Here is a 25,199-nt window from a genome sequence, read left to right on the forward strand (position 1 = left end):
AAATCTATACATACAAAAGACTAATGAAATCCAAGTAAGGTCTGCAGTTTAGTTAATAGCATTTATTATACCAATGTCAGTTTTCTGGTTTTAGTAATATACTATGGGTATGTAAGATATTACATGGGGAAGCCTGGGTAAAGTTATATGGGAACACTCTATAATATTTTTGTAATTTCTTATTTTAAATTATTTCAAAATAAATAAGTTGTTTAAAAAGTCTGATACATGTGGATAGATCTAATTTATATGTACAATCTTCTTTCCAAAGTTATGTTTGAAAGAAGTAACAAAATAGTTATATGGGAAAATCAGTGGATAAGGTTCACTGTCTTCAGGATAATTATTGGTCATTATTGTCCTACAGTGACGGCATTTTCAATTCTCGTTATGAACAGGAACCCTTTCATCTTTTTCCTGCCCTAAATTGTTAACAGTAAACATAGATATTTCAGGTTTCTGTGGAATTACAGCATTTCTGTCAAGCTAGCCACATTAAACTAGGAAAATGTGTTTCTCTCCACAATGAACTCTGTCCTGGAAATCTTATTGAAACCAGGTTGCACAATCACTGTCATGAATGCTCATAAAACAGCAGTTTTCTTGTTGCTGTTGGTTGTTGTTTTTTTTATAACTAAGCTGAATAACCAATAGTCTCCATAAGTGTACACAGCCTTTGAAATCTGGAGAAAGATCTATGGACCTCATGGTTTCTTTTCTCTCTCTCTCTCTCTCTCTCTCTCTCTCTCTCTCTCTCTCTCTCTCTACTTCTTCTTTTTTAATCGGCTGCCCTGTATCTATAAACTTCCTGAACACTAATGAGAGGGACATTTAGACACACCTTTCAACACACACTTGTCTATGCGATGCAACTATTGGCTTTCAATGAATGCACAAAAGTGTGTGGTCTTTCCAAAACCCATTTAATCCCATTGTCAAGGCAAGATGGACTTTTCTGGGGAAAGTGAACAAGAACCAGAAACAGACTAGAGTGCTTTGTCAGTTCTCTCTCCCTGCGTAAAGTGATAGGACAACAGGAAAAGAAGGGGCTATTATTAGATTTGTGGTATTTGGAGGAAAGAAGGGTGGGAATGCAAAGGATCCTTTTCTCTCTCCCTCCATTTCATCGTGTAACAGAGCAAGAGGTAATAAGAGTCTCAGCACTGAAGTACTGTGTTTCCCCGAAAATAAGACCTAGCCAGACAATCAGCTCTAATGCATTTTTTGGAGCAAAAAATAATATAAGACCCAGTCTTATTTTACTATAATATAAGACCGGTCTTACATAATATAAAATAATACATATAATAATAATATAATATAATATAATATAATATAATATAATATAATATAATATAATATAATATAATACTGGGTCTCATATTAATTTTTGCTCCAAAAGATGCATTAGAGCTGATGGTCCAGCCAGGTCTTATTTTCGGGGAAACACGGTACATAGTGGCAGCCTTCTCTACCGGAGCCAGGCCGAGCTAAATTCAAGCTTGTCTCCTCATTCCTCTGACTGACACTGTGATCCTGATCCTCAGTGTCCTTACCTGTAAAATGGGGATAAGAACCCTACCTCCCCTACACACACACACACACACACACACCTCACAGAGGCAGTGGAAAGATAAAATGAGAAAATGTATGTCAATTATCAAGGACAGTAGTTAAGCAGGTCATAAATATACAAAATTATCATTTGTTATTATTATTGTTGTTTAGGAAACTGATGCTTTTCCCCAAAGTGCCACAACTTCCTGAGACTTATTTGGCACTGGAGATTTCTAAGAAATTCAAATAGGCAAATTTGCTACACACCTTTTATAAAGACTATATACTTTTTTATATGCAACAATGAATTTTAATAGAGATTAAGAAATGCTGCTGTTTCTGATCTGTTAATTTTTTTTTAACTAAAAGTATTAGGACATTGACTTGTCTGCTTTGAAATTCAAAGCTCTCTTCACTGTGTGGGATATAGAAAGACATCGTAAGAGCAAAAAGGGCAGTGCACTACTGTTTCCACAATCATCACATACAGATATTGTCGTGTGGGGTGGCCTGCGGGGCCTCTGGTCCCGCTCCCCACATAAGAACGCAGGATATAGCTATGCCAAAAAGGAACACCCACGGAGCCATAGATAGGGGAGTCACACCACTATATTCTCTCTGGCGACCGGGGAGACACACGCAGTAGTAGCCACACGATCTGCAGTTCGCCATTCACTTCTCTGCCTGCTAACCAACCAACCAATCAACGCAGCTCCCCCGCTACACCAGTAGCCAATTGGCCAACTGGCTACATCTGACGGCCATCTACTCCCCAAGCCAGCACCTTTCTAAGTGAGGCAGACACCCTGGAAACTGCTTTCTGGGACTCTATCCCCACAAATATACAGTTACTATGGCATTACTAAAGTTGTAAATTCTTAAATAATTTTGCTTGTGCTTTTTTAAAACCTAGACTAAGCAAAGCGTTTGCTATCACCACCAAGCACAGAAAAATGAGGAAACAACAGGAATTAAAATAGGTGAATGAGATGCTTAATATTAGAAATGTCTCTCACGCCACACTCTGAATTTAGTACAGAAAATCTGTTAAGATTTTCCCAACGAATTCTAAAAGCATACTGCTGGATACAAAGGCACCGATTAATTAATTAGTTCTGTTTCTTAAGCCAGGAACCCAACAGTATGGAACCTGCTTCCTATGTCCCACAGGCCCCTGGTGTTCGCGCTATTCCTCGTGAATCGACTTTTCCCACTCTATTTTCATTAGTGGGTTTCTGACTGTACTTCTTTATCTCTCAGATTTATATTACTGAGCGCTCACTACTTAAACAGACAAGTGAATATGGAATATCTACCAGAAATTCAGAGAGGGAAAAGATTCAGATAGTTTAAAATAGAACAGGTTTGATAGAAAAGGTAAATAATTAAGATTTAACTAAGATTTAAAAGGTAAATAACTAAGAAATAACCATGATATTTGAAACTTAGATGTCTGGAAAGGGGGAATGGAAACATGTCCTCTAGTAAAGACCATGAACAGGAAGTGGTAGGCCACCTTGGAGAGGCTCCATCTCCAACCGCAGGCTCTCACCAGTGCCGCCCCCTCCCCCACACCTTCTCTACAGGATAGTCCGTACTCATCCATCATGGTTCTCTGTAAACTCACTCTGAAGTATTAGGTTGGTGCAAAAGTAACTGTGGTGTTTGCAATTATTTTTAACCTTTTAAACTACAATTACTTTTGCAGCAACCTATTAAACCATCTCTTTACTAGGCTAGGACCCTTGTATTTCTTCCTGATATCTCTTACCACATTATATACTATATACCATTATATGGAGTGTACGTCTCCCCTCGCTGTGAGCAACGTGAGGAAGATCTGTCTCTATATTCCTATGTTCCTGCTCAGCCTTGAAATGATCACTCAACTACTGCTGATTGAAGGATGAATGCACGAATTTGGGAATTTGCCTGGTGTATTGCGGGAAACTGGCCAGACCGTAGATGCGGTCTTGTATTGAGAAACAATCAGGGGAAGTATCGTCTATTTATAGAATCTAGAATGACAAACTAGAAGATATCTTAGCAATTGCTACTTTCCTTACTTAATTTTAAAAGTTCACATTTACTGAGCACTTCCCAGGTGCCAGGTACTGTGCCAAGTGATTTATATACACCATCTCGTTTCATCTTTATAACAAGAGAGGGATTACGACAGCCATTTTAGAGATTTAAAAGAAAAACACAAACTTAACCTTTAGAAAGGTTAAATGATTTGTCTAATTGACAACTCAGACTGAGGCAGAGTCTCCTTTAACCACACTCTACAAAAGAAGACTATTTCCCAGAAAGACTAAGAAACTTTCCCCAGGTCATCTGCATTAACAGGGGCTGAACTGGTCCTGGAATCCTGACACTGCCTCATACCCAATTCTTTCTATGTCATTGCACCTCTCGACAAAAGACCCTTAAGGGATTCTGAGACATTATACTATAAGCAATAGCATTACGAGAGAGTCTTAGCAGAGAGCTGGCATAATGGAAGTGATGCTTTGTATTAGTTTGCTAGGGCTATCATAATAAAATACCACAGACTAGGTGGCTTAAACAACAGAAACTTATTTTCCCACAGTTCTAGGAGCTAGAAATCTAAGATCAAAGTGTCAGCAAGTTTGGTTTCCTCTGAGGCCTCTTTCATTGGTTTACAGATGGCCACCTTCTCCCTGTGTCCTCACATGGTCTTTCCTCTGTACCAACACATCACTGCTGTCTCTGTGTATATCCAAATGTCCTCTTCCTTTAAGGACACCAAGCAGACTGCATTAGGGCCTATTCTAAGGACTTCATTTTAACTCTATCATCACTTTTAAGGCTCTATCTCCAAATGTGGTCACTGCTAGTGGGAGAGTTAGGCTTCAAAGTATGAATTGGGAGATGGGGCACCATTCAGTCTATAGCACATTCATACTATAAACATAGCAGTTAAACAAAGAAGCATACAATTGTTAACGGAGAAATGTTGTACTTGAGGAGCGGGGGACACAACCAGCCAGAGAGGCCCAGATGTGATGTGATACGCACCTAAACTAGGATTTTGGAGGTATTGAAAAAAAGAGAGGAGAGAGCATAGCATCTTTAAATGGGCCAGCCTCCCTCATTTGGTTATTTAAAAAGAGCAGGCACCCGCGCGGGCACGCAAGCACATGCGCGTGCAAACACACACACACACACACACACACACACACACACATTCTATAGAAATGAAACACAGTACATAACTTTTTTTAACACTTGACAGTTGCCAAGGACTAATAAAGGTGAGCCTACCTTAAGGGCTAGGACACTGGCTGGCCCAGTCTCAGAGCTGCTTTATGAACAATGCAAGAATGTCTCCTCACCCCGAAGTCAGTTTTCTGGTTTTCTTTCTTTCATCATCTGGTTTGCTGTTATTTTTCCATTATTTCACCTCTTGGTGGCCAAAAATAAGCACCCATTCTAGCTATATCTTAGGTCACACAATTTTGGAATTAGAAGGAAATATTCATCACCGCCACCTAGAACTTCAATGTGCAAATGTGTATAAGCTGAGGCCCAATGATGAAAACAAACTCATCCAAGTTCACCCAGTTAGGCAAACAGCTGAACACATCTCATCACCCTCAACCAGGTCTCTTTCTTCGCACTCTACCAGCACCCACCCTGCAACCCAACCCTTCCTGCATACTCAGGTCAAAAAGGAAATATAGACAAAATAAAACAGGACATCCAGATAAATTTTAGTTTGACCAAAATGTTAAGCTGCCAAGTTATTAGTTGTTGGTAGGCTCAAGATACGAATTTGAGGGAAATGAATAATGGAATTTGTCTCTATGATTGGTCAAATACAGCTTAGAGTCATTTTCATTTTTTATATTTTTCTAGGTTGGAGACTTAGTCACAAGAAGCTTACTTACAAATACTAAGTGGATTGTTTAAAAAATTCCTCTTCCCACACTATTATGGAATAATATCCCATTGACAAGTATGAATTATGTTATGCTCATTTTCAGAAAACGTAGGATAATATTTTACTTTCTATTGCAAAGAAATTGAGAATGGTGATGCACTGAGTGTTAACACTTTTTAAGTATAGCTAAGAATGTAGCACAAAATGCTAGGAGAGGGAGAATGGTTTGAGAAGTGTATTTACTGCTACAGCTCTCTCCAGAGCAGATGGTATGCAAATACACTCCCCTAGGGAGCATTTGTGTTTTGTTGAGGGTTCCACTCCCTCCTTAATTGCTGCCTTATTATATGACGTACTCAAGATTACCACAGCAGGGAAAGCCATGCACATTTTTCTAAAGTAAACAGTCCTGGGAAAACCCCCAGGAAAACCGTCATACTAGTTGTAATGTTTCATGAGTGCGAGGCTGATCTTGCAGTTAAAGTATGAATGTTGACTATGACCTTGAAGTGGAAAAAAATGGACAGAAAATATACCACCCCATTTTAGGTGTCATTGTGAACTCACACCACTAAACCCTAGCCAAGCATTCTACAAGTCCTGGATTCAGAAACATGTAATAGGTATTCAAGTTCATCATTCCTTTGTCAGGTTGTAAGAAATTTTGAAATGTGCTTCTATTAGGTTGGTGCAAAAGTAATTGCGGTTTAAAGGGTTAAAAATGATTACAAAAACCGCAATTACTTTTGCACCAACCTAACAGATACTGTGAGTGACAGTTCACTTCTGAAACGACTAAGAAAGCCAAGGTTTTGCAGGACAAGAGCTCTGTAAATAGAAAGTATGCATTTCAGGGGAGTACCCTCAGGAGTTCTTAATCTTTTTTGTACCATGGACCACTTTGATAGTCTGGTTGAAGCCCAGGGACCCCTGGACACAGGATGGCATTATAAAATTCATGAAATAAAACATTGGAAACAAAACAAAAAGAAACTAATTATATCAAATTGCATGGAGCGCTTGCAGTCTAGGAGGTTCCTTAAATGCTAATTGCGTATGCCTTAGAGTCTGGTGGCACTCTGCAGAGTACACCTATACAGTTCTAAAGTTCAATGTAAAATTTTTGAGGACAGAAGAACTTACAGCACAATAAAGAGGAAAATGATAAAACAAACAAACAAAACTAAGTTCTTTTTTGTACCATTAACATCTGCTAGCACCATAATGAACATGTAATCAAAAATATTTCCATGTTACATATAATAAACAGGTTGAAATGAACTAGAAACATTGTCATTTGCTCCAAAATATTAAATTTGCATTTCCTCTACCTTTGATCAGCAAGCTGGAGAAGACTGCCAAGGACATGAATAAAATCTAATAAGTTTCAGTTGAGCTTCTGCTGGTGAGCTACAATACCTCAGTGGGTTTTGTGAAAATATGAAATTAATAAAAACAATGTTATACTCTCTTCAGTGTTATACTCTCCTCTCCCCTTCATTTTGGACAGGAAGCAGTTAGATAACTGTATCCAAACCATAGCCTAACAAATAGGAGTAGAGCCAGGAATAAAGTACAGAATGACTTTCTAATTTACAACATGTCTCATCGAGACAGGAGGAAAGGAAGGCAAAGAAGAATCTTGTGAGTGCCAGACAGTGCGCATCTGGGAAACGATGGAGTCAGAAGCAAATTCCAGCACATCTGACCACAAAGAGCTTCCCCTTCTCACCACGTGCCCAGCTTACCCACACAGACTCATGGCTTTCATTCATGAAAGCGCTCACCTATCATTAGAGTAAAACTAAAGCATTTTAATATTAAGAGTATTTATGAAAAATGGCTAATGAATTTAGAAAAAAAAGAAAATGAGGGGTTTTATAATTGAGGAAATATGAGTCACTATTTCAATATCATTATTTTAGCTCTTAAAACCTCATCATTTTAATTATGGTAACCAGTGTTAAAAAAGAAGGACAGGTCCAAAATGGAGTTACTTGTGCTAAACCCCACATTAACAAACCAAGATTGAATTGCAGTTTCAACATCTCACAGGCATGTGACCTTTAAGTAGTCAATGTGGAATTATATGATCAGCATTAGTGATGTAATCTATGATAGACCCTCACCCTTTCCCCCCAAAGGAAAGTGACTGCCTCAAAGAACTCACTCTTTTTTAGAAAGTTCCATTTCCAACCATTGTTGCCTATGAAAGCCTTTAGTTTGTACAGCTCCTTGGAGCTCCTTTCTACCTGTTAGGTGGGATGCTGCCCAGTTCATTGAATAAAGCCAATTAGATCTCCAAATTTACTCAATTGAATTTTGCTTTTCAACACCAGCTGTTCTCTAAAGCTTTAAGGCTTGAAAAAGAAAAGGAAATGACTTTCAATTTAACAATGAAGGATTTAGGTCAAGTTGAAGAAAGTATATCCTGTTAGCAGGGCTGTAAAAGAAAGATCCTGTTTTTGGATAATGGATCATTACTATTGTTTTAGCCATCTTTACACTGTAAAGCTGTAATTGTTCTAATTGTATAGAGCATTATCTTGAGGGGGGAGGCACTAACCTGCCCTCAGAAACCTAGAGAAGTAGGCAAAAGCTAAGCAAACTGAGAGGTGTAATATAAACCAGACCCAAGAATTTAGCTAGGCAACCAGTAAAGGCAGGTACGGTAACTGTGAAATAATCAGAGCTTAAAATGGTGACAAAAACAACAAATCTAGCAAGTAAGACTAGAAGAAAAAAGAATCCAGCATGATGGTTCCTGGAACAGGTAAAGGCATTGAGATTCGCTGAAGACCTAAACTGGGCCTAGCAACTGGCTAGGTAAGGACGCCAACAAGAGTTTGGAAGGAACAAAGACTCAATTCCTGCCTCCTAAATGCTGGAACTCAAGCCAATTTGTTACTAATTCCTACTAGTTAATAATTACCTTAGATAAAAGAACCTGTATTCTACAAGCTCATGAATGTCTACGCATTTTTGTTTTATGCATTTATGTCTTGTTTTGTTTTTGTTTTGCGTTTTTGCTTAGTGTACTGATCCTTCGTTTTAAGGATTTCCAGATTTTCTTTCTTTATTTCTTTACAAACTCCTAGTCTAGAAGAACTCAGCCATGCTAGCTTCTCTGGGTTTGCTTCCAGTATTTTAACATAGCTGGAGTAAAAAACCACATAACCTGGGAGACTGGTTTCACTTTAGGTTCCCATTCTCAAAACTCAAAGAGCTCTCAACACTACACAACCTCTTTCCGAGTTTCTCTAGTGAACTTGCATTATCACCCTTGAAAATGACTTGCTTCTTCCCCTCAATCAAGTCTCTCACCCCACTCCCACCGTCACCCCACTCTTAGCTGACGACCTCATCTCTCGTCACTGAGAAAACAGAAGCAAAAGAGGGAAGTTTCTCATCTTCCCACCAGCAAATCTACAAACTCTTCTGCCTGTACCCAAAGGAGGCAGAGTTCCTCCTCCTGTTACAGACGTGGCCCCACATGTGTCTCTCTGGATGTAAAAATCCCACTTTCCTCCTCGGGTACTTCACTCTGAACACCATGACTTTCTTTTCTGAATCAGCACACTGTACTTTCTACTGCATAATCTGATGGCAAACCTGTTATAGTTTCCTTCTACACCGTATTCCTTTTCCCTCCGTGTCTCCATTTTTATGTGTGTATCATGGGCAGATTTCTCTAAAGGGCCATTTTCTCACTGTATCCTGATTCTAAGAGTCCTCACTTCCATCCACTTGCCATCTCATTTCCACTTCTTTGTCACTCTGTCCCGTCGATTGAAACTGCTCTTTATCAAGATGTTTAAGGACCCCCAATTTTTCAAATGTAGTCGTCACTTTTCTATCTTCTATTTCTTTGGAACCACTTTCCCTCCTTTGTTCCCATGACATCACCCTCATCCCTGGTTTTCCATCTAATTTCTTGGTTGCTTCTTTGAAGGCTTATTTACAACTGCTACTCTCTGCCTGGAGGCCCCATCTTGAGCCACACTAGTCTCATTCCATTCACCTCCCAGACATGGCTTTTCATCGCTCACATCTTGGCTTAAATTTAACCTCTCAGCAAAATCTTTCCATCTTTCACCTCCCGGGTTATTCTCTACCATGGAAGTCCATTTATTCCCTTTATTATCTGTTCATTGCTTGTCTAAATTATTGTCTCTCTCCTCCAAGAGGGAATTAACTGTACCTGCTTTATTCACCCAGGTATTAGCACAGTGTCTGGGATGTAGTCAGTATTAGTTAAAACTTACCAAATTGGTGAAGGAATAAATGCACACAGGAAAATGATCAACAATTCCTGGTTGATATTAGCATCTGCATTTTTTTTGACCGAATAGGTAAAATTCTTAAGTGAAAAAGAGAGAACAGAATATCTAAATTTTTTCTTATGATACCTATTCTTTATCAAAGTACCGAAAAGATACATTTTTCTACTATTTTCCTAGGTATACTATACACATTCATAAAATAGTACCTAGAAATTATTTTCCTCACAGAAAATATAATTTATACACGAGCATTCTTTTCATTGTGATACTAGCACGTAGCTCATCAACCAAGTCAATTTGTCAATTTACAACATGATTTAAGTAGAGGGTAGGAATTTCTGCAAACATTGAATGAGTCTCACAAAATTCTTTTATTGCTTTTCATTGACAACAGAGGCATCATTAGTGATAAGGATAAAATAAATTCCATGTAAATATTGTGAACTTTTATATAGTTTAAATATAAATCCCTGGTTATTGCCACCTCAAAAAATAAGGATCAAGTAGCAGATTATAAGTAACCATCTTCATATTTTACGATTAATCTTTTAATGAACCAAGAAACCTCTTTAAAATAGAATTTTTGCTATGAAAAAAATCCTCCTTAAATATGTTAGTAGCACCTTCTTCTAATAATCTAGGATATAACAATACTTTGAAGTTATTATCTGAATGTGAATTCCCATTATACATTGTAAGTAGTGATTTAAAAGACTGCCGTGGATAGTGTAGATGCCTGACCACTGCACTGTACACCTGAAGCTGAAGCTGAGTAACATTGAATGTCACATAGGGAATAGAGTCAATGGAATTATAATCGCAATATACGATGTCAGAGGGGTAGTATCACTAGGTGTAAATGTCTAACTATTTAGATTGTTTTGTACACCTGAAATTAAAAAAAAAAAAAAAAAAAAAAGACTGCCATGAACTGTGGAAGTGCCCTAGTGTTTATCTCTTTGAGATCTAAGTTCATGCTCTCAACCAATTTTAAATTCATTTGCCTCTTCTTCATGACAGTTGAATGGAAAAAAAGTCAATACCTGTTTGAGGTTTGTGGTAGCTCTCACAAGGGATTGACGGCTATTACAAAACCTTAATCATAGACGCAGGGGTCTATATAGTATGTCCGCATAACTGCATGCATCTCTAGGCACTTTTCTCCCGATTGCTTTTCTATAAATTCTTACCTAAGTGCTCGAAATTACTTTTCTCAATACTTTCAGAATATGACATCAAATACTACATGTAAAAAGCCCGCAAAATAGACTACCTTTTTGTTTCCATAAATAAATAAAAATTAGAGCCTGAAGAAAACTTATAGACACCACTTATCTGCCCCCAGACTATCCTGAGCAGACATTGGATCTTCTACAACTACAGATCCAAGAACTTGGCAAGAATAACTCCTTCCATAAGGGGCCTAACACCCCAGCTGATTAGCCTATGAACTGCGTTTAACTTGCTTATCTTGTTAAAACTGTGGGCATCAAAGTATGAGGCAAATAGGAAGTGTGTCAATTTACTGACTGAAATTCACAACCCAGTTGCTGACCTAATATTTCTAGCGGCACAGTTGCAGCCAGCAGTCAAACTTGACTTACTACGTATTATTTATTATGATGTTAACATATGTATAATAAGCCATTTTACAACTAATGTAAGTTTTTACCCCTGAAAAAGAGTGTCTCGTTTACCATAAGCTACTGGATTATTTTGAAAGGTAAAATGATGATTTTTTTTTTTCTATCAATGGTTAATCCAAGGTCAGAGTAGCCATTTTGATACAAATACTTTATGCCAACTGCCAAAGTTAAAAAAGGCAAAAAGAGCCATAAGCGCCATGGGTTATACATAGACTATTCTAAGAGAATGCTCAATTACCAAACGGAAGTAAAAACTTTGGTAATATTAGCACTTCTTGTATAACTCATAATGTGCCTACTTTGTATTTTTAGATAAAATTGCACATACTTCATCTTAAAGTGGCATATATCTATATAAAATGCTAAATAGTTCCAAAATATGAAATTATAAATCATAAACTACTTTTTCAATCATTCCTAGATGTTTGTGCTACTTCCTCTATCAGGTCAATCAGTATTCCAGTTAAAAGAGCAGAACAATTCAGTTAATATGGAAACATGCATTGGGATGTATACTTTCTGGATCTCCCCTTATAATTTTTCTGATGTTAACATAAATAGGAAGAGGTTAAGAGCCTGAAATAGCATGGATCAAAACTGATCAACGAATCAATTATGCAGTTGAAACATACAAAATGCATCAAAATGGAAATCTTAAGATTTGGACATTAAAAAAGCCATTTGACGTTTCAACGTTTCTCTTTTCACATCTGGGAAATGTGACTACCTGCTCTCCTAACTTACAAGGTTATTGTGGGAATGAAATTCTTAAGCAGTCTTCTACATAAATCACAAAATTCTATGCAAATGTAAGATATACTGGTATTATTTGAAATTAGATTATCAGAAAATAAATTGTAAATTAATAAAATGAAAACCTAAGCAAGTATAAGCTAAGTATTATAAATACATGACTTTCTGTACTATAGAATACTGAAATTACACATATTACGGACAACTGATTTCTAATTCAAAACATATCTTTACCTAAAAATACCTAAATTTCCCAAAAAAACCCAGAAGTCAAGGGAATGAGGAGAAGATTAAGGAAAAGGGAGCAGCTGATTTACAACTGCATGTGCCAAAAAGGACCTGTCAGCCTATTATCTCTAACTCAGAGGTTGTTAAACTCTGATAAGAATCACTTTACAAGTGTTTGCTGAGTTTCTCTAAAGTCCTTTGAATTCATTAAATAAGTGATTAGGCTGGTAGCCTTACATGAAAAATCTGCTTATAGTAAGCACTGAATTATTTAAGCTTATTTCCTATTTGTACAAAGGGGAGAGAAACTGTATTTTCAAAGAATGTTATAAGAATCAGAGAGACTCAAAAAACAGAATCACATAGCAAGCATAGCAAAAATTTGGTGCACCTCTCTTTTCTCAGGCAGGTGATGGTATCAAAAGACCAGACCACTATCTGCTATCTACTATCTTCTTTGAAAAGAACTCAAGAACCAACCTTTTGATTCCCCTAACTGTCACTGCCCAAATCATCAAGGAGTAAAAGATGAAGTGTTGACAAAAATTTAAATTCATTTTTGTCTAAGTTGATTCTTGACAAACATGGGCAATTTTTTTCTTACAAAACCTTTATAAGGCATCATCATGCAACCCTTAATTCTATTCCATCTTCTCTAGATTTTGAAGTCTGGATGTTCCAGGAGCTGTGGGAGATTCTATAATGTTTTGGCCCTCTTCTCAGAGCCCTCTTCAATTTCCCTAATTTTGTAGAATATGATAGTCCATGAGAATGAAAATGACTTGCTTTCCTTGTTCTATGCATCTCACCCATTTTTTAAAAAAGGGGTTTGAGGAAACAATAAGATCAATTCTCCAAAACTGAGAAAAGCAATGTTTCCAGAATTTGTTTCCAGTCCAGCATTTCTGTTTCCAGTTCAAAATTTGGCCTTTAAGGTTAACACTCCTAACACTCTTCAAAATTGAGGACTCCAAAGGGCCTTTGATTATGGGAGTTATATCTATTGATATTTATCAAATTAAAAATTAAAACTAAAAAAGATTTTAAAATTACATTGAAAGAGGCAATTCATAAACACAGACATCTAAGTGGACACTGAAAATTGTTCAACCTTGCTTCTGGAAGAAACGCAAATGTAAACAAGATACTATTTTCATATAACAATTGTCTAAGTTTTGGGGTTTGTTGTTTGTGTTTGATAACACAATGTTGGCTTAGGGAAAGTCTACTCTCTTCTACTGCTTATAAATGGATACAATCTTAAGAATAAAATGGCAAAAAACAATATCTAGCATTCCATGACATATTGCTAAATATTTTTAAGAATCATCCAAATACTCAATTATTATTATTATTGTTGTTGTTGTTATTATTCCTATTTTACAGTTGAGAAAAGTACATTTTGGTAAAGCAATTATTGGCTTATGATCTCACAACCTGTAAGCAGTGGAACTTTTGTTAGAGCCTGGAACATACATTATAAGAATCTATCCAAAGGAAGTAAACAAAGATGTGTATAAACATTTATATAAGAGATCCTAGCTAAAACATTGTTTATAATAGTGGAAAACTATAATCCACCTAAATATCCAACAATTTATGATTCGCTAACATTTCCACAGACTAAAAATTACATCACAGTGAGAACCATAATCTCTTGTTCATGGATAGGTTGTCATTACTTGCAGTGCCTGACAAATATAAGGGACTCAATAATATTTGTTTAAGATATAAATGAATACGAGTTACGATATAAATAATGCATGAGTCCAAAAAAATCATACTTACAGAAACCTCCATGATTGAGGAGGAAGCATGTTATAAAACAGCATGAACAGTGTATTAAATTAATTAAACAAAGAAGCCATTAGACTGAGGTAACTCCAATGCCATGGCGGCCTACATAAGTAAACCAAAATCTAAACTTGTAAATGCCTCAAAGTTACAAAATTGAAACCTAAGGACAACCAATTACAGCCAACGAAACTTTAAGCTACAGCCAATTAATAATTTCCTTACTTTACTTCCACTTTTTTTGTATAAAAGTCTTTCCCTGAGATCCTATTGGTGAAGCTCCTAACCACTTTCAGTTTGGCACTGCCTTATTGCAATAGATTTTTGTTCAATAAATGCCTCAGTTTATCTTTTAACAAGTATGATCACCATTTTATAACATCTACATGTAAATGCAATTATAGAAAAATGTATAGAAGTATAAACAGATGTATATACATGAATTCCTGTCTCTTCATCTCCGTGCTCATGCATTCTAGTTACTCAATAAATATTTGTTGACTAAATGATGTCATAAAAGTAGTACCCCTTAGAGGGATTATGGGTAATTTTTTTCCTTTCCTTCTTTGCAATTTTCTATATTTAATTAAATTTAAACAGTGAGCATGAATTATCTTTGTAATAAATAAGAATATAATAAAACAGTAATGATGGGAAATATTGATAGGAATTTTGGAGTAAAGGCAGCAAATACTGACATCTCACAATCCAGTTAAAAAACAACAACTTGCATCTTATTTTCCTATTATGTTTCACTTGTTGCATTCAGCGGTAAAAAAATGTCATATGTTACAGAAAAATGGCAAGCTTAATATTGTACATCTAGCTATTATTAGGGTTGAATCTAAAATCTAGGTCACTTGGTTTCTAGGCAAGTAGATTTTTCCATCACACCAAATTTCTTAGAGTTCCAGAACACTAATAAATAAACGACAATATGGGCATTGCAATAGTCACTGTTAGACAGTTCTTTACTTATAAGTAAAATGATTTCCTAATTATTTGATATTACCAGAAAACTCCAAACTTCTAAGAAACACTGCATTTTCATGTGAGATAGATTGTTTTGAGGGGATTTATGCATTTCCTAAAGTTGTTTCCAAATTTGTGCATATTGGAGGAACATGTGTACATTATTATAGAGAAGAGCCTACAGCTTTCAAAAGACTTGTAAAAGGCTCTGTGATTAAAAAAAAAAGGTTGAGAGTATTGAAAGCTCTGAAGTCTGCAAGCAAGAGGAGGAAAAAACTGATGGTAAATAAAAGGTATATGGGAGGCAAAGTCACCACAGCCAATTCTGTCTTCCTCTTTTTGATTGCTGGAACATATTTTTAATGTGCAAATGATTCAGTTTCATGACTTTGCTTTCTAAGCAGTGACACTAGGAATGATACTGATGGATTAAAAACACAGGCCTAATTATCTCTGTTATGAACTTCATCAGGTACTAAGAAATCGATTCAATAATTTTCCTTTTCTTAATTAAACATAAATGCAAAATACTTCAAAAGTGACTCACAATGTTAAAAATATAAATGAATATGAAGAAGTTATTTTAAAATATTTTGCATTTGTTTAATTAGGAAAAGGCAAATTATTGAATCGATTTTTCAGTTTCTTGTCCCATAAAATGTGCTTTCCCTTACAGGAAGTTTGTAAAGTTGCTGTGAGCAATGCAGATTAAACACTTCTCTATGCATTTCACAATTATTGCTTAATTTAAAAATGTATCTCTTCCCCCGCTCAATGAAAGAAGCAAATAACTATTTCTAATGCCAACATCAAACTTGATTGGCAACTTCTAGGAACTTCTGTAATATAATTTAAAATTCTTAAAGAGGTTTGTTTCACCACTACTCCCTGCAAATATCTCTTGGGCTACAATTTCACATTTATGCAACAAACAGAAACAAAGCACAACACAAATTCTCCTTGAAAGGGCTAAATATGCAAATATCATAATTCAGAATTATCACCCATCCAAACATACTCTCCATCTGCGTTAGCTGAATAAATGCTTACATCATCAACCAGTATTAAGAGCATTTGTGTTCTATTTTTTGAAGTGACAATCCTTATTTTTAAGACTAACATGATTCTAAGATTTAGTCATTAAGACAAATGATTTAGATATGTCAAGCCACTATTATTTCATATCCAATGCCTTTTTTGCTGCTGCTTCGAAAACAGAATCACTAAAATAGCATTCACACTCAAAACTTAACTTTATTGTTTGATCAAATCTTTTCCAGCATCTACTTTTGAACTCTGTTCTGGCATGTTCCATAACTCAGGGGAAGGGCAAATTAGAATACCAGTTGTTTTATAATTAATTTTTCAATATTGTCTTCCTTTTCGCATAACACTGTAACACATTAAATATCCAGGAATGCTTTGCACAATAACCGAAAAGACTAGCTTTAAGTGAAAACTTAAATGAGTCCACAAATACCGTCGCTAAACATCATTAAAGCTGTCAAACGCACGCTGCTCAAGTACGGGGATCTGTAACCATGGTGGCATCACGTGGAGCTCTAATAAAGCGCCACCCCACTGCTGTTTGAATGTTGGCTTTCTCTAGCGGCTGTAAGTGAAGGAAACACCTTATCACTCTGACTCCACAGTGCATTTAGACCCCAGAAATCAGGCTGGCATTTCTTAGAAGAATATTAAGTGCCCTGATCTGTGTCTCATTTCAAAAGGCAGAGGACGTGAAGACTTTAAAGCAGTGAATACGTACTAGATTTCCCTCTGTCCTTTCTTCCTTCCAAGTAAAAGACAAACTTCAACCTAAGGAGGGTGGGAGAAAGAAGTGGAGCGGGGGAAGAGTAAATATATTGCTTACAGTTCCCAGAGTTACATGGGCTTCTTCGGGCTGCTTTTTGCCTCTAGCTTTCTGTCAGGATCCTTTTTCAGCCCAGCCGGGGACCACAAAGAAGTTCAAGTGTTATCCTTGGTAGGAGGAGCTAAAATGTGGGCTGGTTTCCTTTAGTCTTCGCAGATGTTTTAAGGTGGAATTAAAGAGGAAGAGAGGGAAAGCAATTGTTCTTGCAGAGGCTAATACCCTAAATGTAAGTGTTCACTTATGAGAACCAAAAGTTTGGAGTCAGAAAACATGCTCGAATCATATGGGATTTAACCAGTCCTATATTACATGGATGTTGCTGTGTGTGTGTGTGTGTGTGTGCGTGTGTGTGTGTGTGTACTTCTTGTCCTTAAGTAGTTATGCTTCCTCTTTTTTCCCCAAACAAGAACTAAATAGAAAAGATGAATAACCTAGAGCATTTTTGCATTCTTTAAAAATATAAAATGAGCACATTTTGAAGATGAACCATATAAGACAACTTTAAAAATCAATTCTGTTCAAATATTACACCCCCAAACTGAAAACACGAGTTGATAATCATTTGTTTGTAAACTTAAGATTAAAGGCATACCAAATACTGTAATACATATGTTGAGATTTAGGGGGAAAAAATCAAATCAGGTTGAATTACAAATTTGCAATGTAATTTCAAATACCTGATATCACTTTAATAAAGGTGTACAGTTTAAATTTATCCAAATTTCACAAGAATGATTCATTTAGCATATTTTGTTTACAAGTACAGCACCTTCTATTTTGCCCTTTAATCAAATACTGAGCACATTTTCCTAGCTTTCTTATAACATTTTCAAGGACTGTAATTTCTGCAGACTCCATTAAAACTTCTGGATTATCTGCTTTCTGTAGCCCCAAATTCAAATCTTTTTTGTTTTTATTTTCTCCCATAAATTCAACCTGATGTATTATAAATCTCTCTTTCTTAATAAAGGCCAGTGATGTCTCACAGGGATCAAGGTCTTTCTCTTTCCAAAGAAGACCCCCGATTTTTTAAAAGGTGTTGTCTGGTAAATAGAGGAGCAGAGAGTACATGGTTCTTTTTCACCTTTTCTTTCAGGTACAATTGGTGAAAGAACATGTTTTACAGGGCACGTTCAGCCTAAGATTCTGACAAAGAAAGACTCCCTTGAAAAGCAGCTTCACGTGTTCCCATCAGTTTGATAATCAAAGGTTGTAGCTCTCGGTATTTGAAGAGGATATCCAATAGTGTGTCATGTGTTAAAGATAAGAAAAAGTTTTGATTAAATGCTTTTCAAGAACATTTCTAAAATGGCTAAGGTTAAAACACATGGGGAGATATCTTCCGCTTTCCAAACTCAGTCAAGCTGACTTAGTTCCTTGCCTGAAGTGAATAAAAGCTTCTGCAAGTATGTCTCCCTCTCTGTTGCTGATGTGGACCATCTCCCATTTCCCCATTCTGTGATTCTGTGTCCTTTATGCCCACAACCATTTTGGCTCCCTGCCTGTGATCTCGTTGTTCACGTAGATCCCTAGGTAGATGGCACAAGTTCACTTTCCCCAAAATATTTCCAGCATTAGCCTACTGGCTCCAAGAACCTCTGCCTCCACTTTATTGGTAAGAGAGCCCTGCCCCACACAGCCTACCTTAGGCGGTGGGATCAGTCAGGTCTGAAGAGCCCCCTTCCCTGAGCCTGTCCATCAGTGAAGATCAGTTAGGAGAAGGAATATACGTGGTATCCAGCTGAAACTGAGCAATATTCTAGCAGCCTCTTTAAATTCAATTCCACCTTTTGCATTTTTGCCAGACAATGTGTCATATTGTTTGTTATTAATTATCACCATCTTAAAATTTACACTGAGAATAAAAAGCTAACTTTAGCATTGGACAAGTAAGCAAAAGGAACAACCTCAAAACTGGCTGAACTAACTAACAAGGAAGTACTCTTACTTGTCAAAACCCATGGCTCAAAAAGCAGAAAAGAAGAACGTGACGTTTTCATGACTGATTTTTTTCTTCTTTTATATGCAGTTGCTTTCTATTCTCTTTTTCATATCTTCCACTGCACCTATCCTGTACTCTAACTACACAAAAGTGATTTGTCTCCCATGAACTTGGACATGAGGAATGAGATACTATTTGATAGTTCAATCCATACATCCAATGAGAATGATTAGCCAGCATGCTAATCAGCATTCTCTTAGAGTGCTAAGAGATAGTTGAAAAGGGAAATCTAATACAGATTGTGGGCACAAACAGAGAAGATTCTCATTAGCCACCAACTAACCAATTTGCTTATAATAATATGTCCTTCTTGTCCACTGCTATACTTGAGTATTCTGGTTCATAATGTAAGTATATTTGAGGTAAAATAATAAGTTCTTACTATTTATCTGTCTGTGAATATCATTAATATGAGTCATTTCTCTCTTTATGTATTAGCGAGATCAAGTTTCTTAAGACATCGGAATCAAAGAAAGTTGAATTCTCACCTATGAATATTTTTGGCATCCAGCTAATTGAGCCACACAGAGACTATTCTCCTTGTACACCTTTCCCTTAAATTCCACTGAAATAATCCTACTCATTCTGTAAGGCTAAATTCAGTTACTACCTTGTATGGGAAATTTCTGCACCCATTCCCCTTTCCAGCATAATTTATCTTTCCACTTGAGGAAGAACACCTTTCAGAGCACTGTTCAATTTGTGTTATACTTGGCTATACGAGAAAAAATATATTTTATGCTCCATGATGGATGAGACAAGACTTTTTTTTAGTAAAACCTTCCCACCAATCACCCCAAGTCCATAACACATTAGGAGCTCAAGGGATGTTTGTTGAATTTGTCATACATGATCATGGGTTCAAAGATATCTTAAACTTGACACCCAAATAGCATTCTACTTGCCACTGCCATTTTCATCATCACTAAAAAAGAGAAAGTTTATTTTTTCATACCTCCCACAAACACACTAGTAAAACTCCTGGAAATATGAAACTAATCAGAGAGAAGGGTGAAATGGACCCTAATTAAAACATATTTACAATGAATTTAAATATTAGATGTCATGATGAAAGCACAGAACTAGGGAGAGAACATCTACAAACAATAAGAACTATATTTTAATAGTTAAATATCTACTAGTAGTTATCACTTGTACTTTCCAAGCACATTACTATATTTATACAGTTGCATTAATATTTTGACCTGATAAATAGAAACAATAATTTTCTCTTAATTCTTCTTTTTAAATTGAACTTCTTGGGCAGATTATTACTACTTAATTAAACTTTTCCCTTCTCATTGTTTTTTAAAATATATTAAGAGAACTGTAACAAAGGAAGTACTAGTAAGATCATTCTTCCTCCTTCTATAGAGCCAAGTGTTTTATTATCACTACATTTGCAGTATCATTAACCACTGTATTCATGAAACTAGGCATTGTCATCTTTATTTAGAGTCCCAATGTTACATGAGTGCACAAAAGAGATGTGAAACCAGGATTTCAATCTAAGTCTGTCTGACTCCAAAACCCACAATTTTTCCAGTATATCATACCCTCTCTTATAGCAAGTTTTATTTGATCATCATTTCAGCTTTGTCCCAAGTCAGCCAAACCCCTGATTGTTATACATCAACGGTAGTGGTGCCACTGGTAGGAAATAAACTCCCCTAACCTCCAGGCTGGGAAGCTTCCACTGTTCTCTTTCTCATCAGCAATGGTCATTGTCTTGCCCCTTCGACCCACCCTAATTCCTTCATTCATCTTTGGGTTTCTATTTTCAAAATTTTTTACATCTATATTTTCCTTTACAATTTCCTGCGAAAACATTAACTTATACTCATACGTTACTATTACTTACATGTAACGTCATATGGCCGTCACTCCTGTATCTCTTTTCCCCTCTTAAAATCATCCTAGGCTTCAGTACCAAATAAACTTTCCTACAAGTCAGATCTGTCCACTGCCATACTCATTATCATGATGTTTTCTCTACTGCCTACTAACTTCTACTACTATACCTTAAAACATGGTTCTTTTTCTTTTGCAAATAAAGTAGAAGTGAAAATTCCATCAGGATCCCTGGAGATTTTAACCCAAATTACAAATTTATATTGTACAACTGGAAAGTGTCATATAGTCAACAATTAATATGTCTTAATACACAGTAGAAAATGTTGACTACGGACAAACCATGTTCAGGAATTTTTGACAAAGCCAAGTTATCCTCATTCATGTCACCTACTTATGGCAATAATTTAGCAAGTTGTTTTCTGCTTTTCAAAATCCCTCTAAATTTGGTAAAGCAAGTGCCTGTCTAATTTCAGCAATTATGTCAGAATGGGCACGAGCCCAAGTATACAGCTCAGAAACTAACTCGCAGGAATTTTATAGGCTTTTAAAATACTTGTGCTCTGGAATTTAAATGTACTAATGAGCATGGGAGAGGCTGGGCCCATATCCTTTGTTTTTTAAGGTAATTCTGAGTAGGGAGAAATACTGCTGAATGAATGTCCACAGTTCTTCAAGTAACTGAGCTCTGATAGTTGTCAGTAGAAGGTTTTCATACAGGGACTAAAGTAATACTAGTATTTGCATACTTGTGGTTATAAAATCAATGACTAAGCATTTACAGAAGTACTTTGCTATTTGATTTTTCAATATGTTGTCAAGCCCAACAATTTCTTTCTGGAAAACCTCTCTTCCTTCATCATATATATGATTGGAAGCGCAACAAAGAAAAACAACTAACTCTTAATCTTCACCCAAATAACAAAAATAGTGACACACTAGAATTTAATTTCATTACATTTATGCTCTAACTTTCAATCTTAATTTTATTTTTTAGGGTGAAGTAAAATTTGAGATAATGTACAACTACACCAAAATTCCAAAAACTGCTATGACAAAAAGGAAACAAAATCATTCACCCTCATCAAATTCATTCCAAATTAGCAAAATGATCCAACTGCTTCACTCATTCAGATAGGACCATTAAGGAAAACATGCTGACACAACATATTTATATAGTATTTTTTAGTTAATACCCTACTGAGATATTTTTACTTTCCTGAAAATAGCAGACTGGTCCAAGAACTGAATTAAAAATGAAAGATTAATATCCGAAAGAGTGGTATGTCCATTCTTGCTCAGAATTTGCTACAGTTAGAGACAGCACTGCAATATCAGATAATGTTTTGATTTGTCACTGAAATAAAAAGTAAAAAGAGGGTATGACTATTTTGCTATCTAGAATACTTCTAGAAAAACAATCTCTATTTCATTTGGTTCTCTAGATATTTCTATTTTCCTTAACAACAATTCTGATATTTATAATAAATGCATGGTTCAAGTTATATATGCTTACTTGTTTTGGAATGTTCCACCAACCCTTAAACATCATTCTTTTTGGATATAATATGTAGTTAATAATTACATCCAATCACCTAATAAATATGATTCATTCATTTGATCACTCATACACAGTGAATTTTTTTTAAATGTCTGTGCTAGGAGATCCTCTTAAAAATTTGTAATTTACTTGGGGAGGCAAAAATTAAAGTCAGTAAGCACACATAACTACCAGGAGTTCTATGTGCCAAGTTGCTTCATCCCTTCAATTTTCTGCAGTGTCTGTGCCAAGATTGGTTCTTGGAAATGCCTCAAAACATAATCCAATTTAACAATATCTCCATGTAGCCATTTCCAAATCTTGCCTAATTATCATGTGCCTAGCATATTATTAGACACGGGAAAGAGAGCAAACTGAATAAACAAGGTCATGTTTTCATGGACTTATATCTTAGTGGACAGGGGAGACAAGGAAAAAGATAATGAATTAAAAAAAAACATGTCCAGGAAAGGCCTCTCGAGAACATGTTTCCAATAAGACTTGAAAGATGAGAATAAGCCAACCACTTATGAAACTGAGTGTGAGAGGAATGTTGCAAACAGAAGAACCAGCAAATACAAGCACAGAAACTTGTGAAAAATGCATATGACTGAAAGCCAGTATAAGTGTCCTGAATAGGAAGTGCTAGAGGGAGGAAAGAGAGATAAGGGAGCACTGATTTAAATCTGAAATCTTAATTGGCCCATGAAACTAGGATTGAAATTTGCTGGGTAGTTACCGTAATGTAAGCAGCAAAGACAAAGGCAGGAATTAAAGGCTGGGAGGAAGTGCAAAGGCAATTTTGGGAGAAAAGGAGAGTGTATGGCGAAAGCAGTAGGAGGTAAGTTTAGAAATGTACTTTGGGTGTGAGACTTTAAAATTCTTAAGGAATAAGCCAAGGAATTTAAACACTTTCCTGTAGTAAATAAGAAATTTCCCAGGCATCGAGGATGGTCGTAGTTAGTTGCACTGTTTTGTTTTTATTTTGATGGTTGATTGTTGGAGATGGGTGTTGGTTTCTTGGATCTTAGCAGGGGAATGACATTATTAAACTGGTGTTCAGGAAAACAGCAGGATAGATTGAAGAATGGAGATAGTGATGTGTGGAGGGAGAAAACCAAATTGATTACTGTGTCAAGAAGGTGATGAACTTCCCAAACAGGAGGAGGCCTACTGAGATAGAAAAGAGGGAAACAGAAGGTTGAAACAACTTGACAAAAGTCAATACGGGAATAAACCCCACCACACAGCAGGAGAAGATAATCTGGATAAAACAGGTGATTCACAGATTCAATTGAGAATTAGGGACTTCATGTCTTATACATAGTACGTATTTAATAATGTTTTATGAAGATTCAAAATTTAATCTTCAAATTGCTGCTTACTTCGTGAATTTACATCTGAAGAAGTCAGTCAGTTTATTCTTAGTTGGAATCACTTTTGCCACCTGAAAGCTGTGAAAACAATTTAGGAAAAAAAGAGATTTGGGATTACAAAAGTATGTTCTCTGAGAGGAAGGCATAAGTAGTTAGGGAACAAAGTCTTCCCAGTACATGGGAGTCATAAACTGGAGCTGCATGTGACATCTGGGATGAACTGGGGGTCCTGATAGCATTGCATCCGCCTACATTGTTGTCACCTCACTGGAAGGATAGGAAACCAGACACTCAGAGAGCAGGTGATTTACCCCAGTTTGAACATCAGAGTCAGATTTAAACCAAACCTTTGACCTCAAATTATGTACCATGTTTCCCCGAAAATAAGACCTAGCCAGACAATCAGCTCTAATGTGTCTTTTGGAGCAAAACTTAATGTAAGACCCAGTCTCTTATATTATATTATATTATATTATATTATATTATATTATATTATATTATATTATATTATATTACATTACATTATATAAGACTGGGCCTTATAGTAAAATAAAACCGGGTCTTATATTAATTTTTGCTCCAAAAGACACATTAGAGCTGATTGTCTGGCTAGGTCTTATTTTCGGGGAAACACATTATCTCTTTCCGTAATCATTTCCCATTGCGCATCCACAGATAACTGAATTGAGCCTTAGAAGTCAAAGAAAAAGTTCCCCAGTAAATAGGAAATGGGAAATTTAGAGTTTTTATATACACATGCTTTGTTTTGTTCCCTGATAACTTATTGTTTGTATTTTTTTAAATTTATATTAAATAGGTAATAAGCTTATTCTTAAACATTTTGAAAATGTATGTGCCATCCTTTTGAGGTCAGTTCTCCTGGCCATCGGTATTTCTTTTCATTTCTATTCCAAAGCATGACTTTGTGTTCCATCGACAAAGAATCTTTTAAGTTGTGTGACTACTAAAGCAGTTCAAAGCATGGAGAAGATCATTACCTTTGACTCCCCACTTCCCATCATCCTTATTCCCAATTATGTTTGCAAAGCCCAAATACTTATAGAGAAGTATGAGAGAAAGCAAACATGGAGACAAGGTAGAAAGGACAGGTGATTTGTGTATTTACTAAGCATTGGTAACCCCCAACCCTCAGATAAAAGCAGGTAGCAAGACTTCTGAGGAATGGTTATCTGGCCACATGGTAGGAGAAGATAATTTCTGTAAGATTGATGATTGAGAGACTCCATTTAAAATTAAGGACCTTTGTACCTTATACATAGTAAGCAATATATATTATTACATAGTAATACATAGTGATACATATTAAGTATATAATAATATTTATTAAGATTTAATCTTCAAATTACTACACTTACTTCATGAATTAATACCTGAACAAGAAAGCCAGTTTTTTCTT

The 25,199-nt window shown here is 36.0% G+C and overlaps 1 protein-coding gene across 2 annotated transcripts in view; it reads right to left on the reverse strand.

Annotated features, from left to right (window-relative positions):
• PLA2G4A (phospholipase A2 group IVA) overlaps nt 1-25,199 on the reverse strand; it is a 343,561-nt gene that overhangs the window by 123,045 nt on the left and 195,317 nt on the right. Inside the window, exon 1 of one of the 2 annotated variants that reach the window (XM_081026433.1) lies at nt 17,014-17,126. The exons of the other annotated variant lie outside the window; for it this stretch is intronic. The gene's annotated coding sequence lies outside the window, so the exon portion shown is untranslated. Of the gene's footprint in view, nt 1-17,013; nt 17,127-25,199 lie in introns of those variants that run through there. 2 annotated transcript variants of the gene reach the window in all.

This window comes from Rhinolophus hipposideros, assembly GCF_964194185.1.
Source record: "Rhinolophus hipposideros genome assembly, chromosome: 19".
In the NCBI taxonomy this organism is placed as follows: Eukaryota; Metazoa; Chordata; class Mammalia; order Chiroptera; family Rhinolophidae; genus Rhinolophus; species Rhinolophus hipposideros.